Source organism: Wasmannia auropunctata, unplaced genomic scaffold (genome assembly GCF_000956235.1).
Source record: "Wasmannia auropunctata unplaced genomic scaffold, wasmannia.A_1.0 LD335631.1, whole genome shotgun sequence".
In the NCBI taxonomy this organism is placed as follows: Eukaryota; Metazoa; Arthropoda; class Insecta; order Hymenoptera; family Formicidae; genus Wasmannia; species Wasmannia auropunctata.
This window is the reverse complement of record NW_012027259.1, coordinates 16,773-19,485: the sequence shown is the minus strand read 5'-3', so window position 1 is coordinate 19,485 and position 2,713 is coordinate 16,773.

Here is a 2,713-nt window from a genome sequence, read left to right as displayed (position 1 = left end):
TCCGATCTGTAATTTTGCATTTTAACATTGAAAATGATTCTATTTGGATCGAAACGTCTGTCTACTATATTTTAATAAATGATTTACCTTTAATTGGATCTACAACACCCTGCTTTGGCTCATAGCCCTTTATTTCTAATTAATTTAAGAATAAGTCTTTTTATAACATAATTAAAAGATCAATTAAAATTTTTTAATTCTTTATTCCTTTACTTGTTTGAAATAAAATTTTTAACAGTGTCATTGCATCAATTGCTAAACAATTACCAATAAATGACTGATTAAGAAAAATATTAAAATAATAAATTGCAAATTAATTGATATTAAATACATTTGAATCTATTTTTTACACAGATTTGATTAAAATATTATTTTTTACTTGAAAATGTAACTATATATATTTTTAGAAAAAAAAAAAAAGGAAAATATGTAGTTTATTTTAATAAATGTACCTATAATAGAAATGTACCATAAGCGAAATGGAATATGCATATATTAAAAAAGTATTTAATTAACTATATATATATATATATTTACTAAAGATATGTATTCTTTTTCTTTTAACAGGAAAAAGCATAGCAGGATAAGTATGTGTGTGCTGCCCCCGCACGAATTCGGTCGAGTTTTTTACTATAAGTTGGCAGTGATAAAAATGAATTTTGGGAAAAATTATATTCAAACAAAATTTTTTATGGAAGTTATGGGGGTAAAATTGAAAATCGATAAAGTGAATTTTCTCTTTAATGGATGAACCGATTTTGACGAAAAAAATATATGTTAGGGGTTTCAATGATGCGATGTTTCAACAAAATTATAAAAATTTTTTTTAAATAAAAGCTAGTTAAAACATTTTTTTTTAAATATTTTCGAATTTTTTTTATTGGATGTACTTAAGACATTACGACCATTTTTTACTAAAAAAATCTTTGACTTATCTAATACAGCATATTTAATTTTCAAAACACTCGGAGGGGTACATCATAGTTAAAAAAATTCAAAAGTTTGATCGTGCCTCGTACGGTTTACCGAACACTGTACAATGGATACCTAGAGCACTATAGATGTCACAACAATTCACGAAACTTGGCTGCGTACACATGTTTACATGAAAAAAACTGCCAACAGTCTCCCGCCTTCAACTTTTCTTTCTGAGAACAACTCCTATTGTTTATATGAAATATTTACCTACTATTTTCAAAAAAATCATAATGAGCTCACTTATTCGAGTCGACAGATCAGTTTGTTATCACTACGTGTCACGTTAATGTCGCGAATTAATCGCGAAAAGCTATCCACTTTGGATATTAATATTAAGGCGATGCTGGAATGTCGGAAAAATTTGCTCGAGGTCGATAAAACAGTCTATTCAATTTCAATAGTATCTCTAAATGAACTTCTTACAATATCTTCTGTCTCATTCAAACACGTACATTGTCCTTATCTAACTTATTGAAACGCCATTTCTTGCAAAATCCGACACTTACTACTAGACAATTTTTGCTGTTTTTACCATTCCGTATTTTAGCTACGCGTGCGCATTACCACAAATTGCAGTTCAGTGGATATCTTTTTTTTCTACGCTTTTAATCGTAACTCAAAAGGCTTTGTATTATTCGTTCTTGTAATCTGTGGTATCAGATGTAAACATTTTGTACATATGAGCTACAGAATTTTTACACTAATGAAATGTTTACGTCAAGTGTTAGCTGTTCGATCTAAAAAAATGTAATATTTTCATTTTTTTTCCGATTTTACTATAAATTCGGCTGTTTAACACCACAATTTCATGTCTATTTCAACCCTGTGAAAGAATTTTCAATTCCGTTTAGCCAATTCGGAGAAATTTACTGAACTGCAATGTGTCGGTATTTCCGACCTATCAGCATCGCCTTAACGCGGTTATTATTATTGTTATTTAATTGAATCGCTTGGTGAATATTTCAGTGGCCCTACTCATTGGACAACGCATTGTTATATACATAACACTTACTTAAAAATACTTGCTATATTGGTTCTTTTTTGTAATACTTGACTTGGTTTACAGTGGAAAATGTCTGTGTCAGTGACGAATCTTAAATGCGCTGGGTGTGATAAGTTCTTACATAAAGTATCTGGTCAAAAAAAGAAAATTGAAACTGAAGATGAAGCAATTTATTTTGGTAATAAGCTTCAACGAACAATCACTGTTCACGACATTTTGTGTGGAAAATATCGAATTTTTCAGTATAAAAAAAAGCTCGATATTGAAGACAAAAGCAATAAACAATCAACTTCTGATCCAACAATCAATATATGACTTAAATCTAAGATAATCGAATCAAATGATGAACGAATTGAAGTTCAAATCCAGCGAACTGTTTCGACTCATAAGTACTGCTATATTTGTTCTGCTACAAAAAATATTATTGTCATTTCAGAAGAAGCTCGTATGCAATCCTTCATTAAAATGGGGTTTCATACACCAGCAGGTAATCGGTGTTGTCGAATTCACTTAATTTAAAATCGGTTCTATGATCAAGATCTTAGCCGTTTAAGAATACATTCCAATTCATCAAATCTTAGCGCTTCGGAGTTGAAGAAAGTAATGGAAAGTCTCTCTGTTAAATGTAACTCTACGCTTTATGACAAGATCGGGGATTTTAGTCTTTCCAAGAAACATCTTTTTATTTTTACTGGTTTAACATGAGAGAATATTATACTATTAAGGAACATG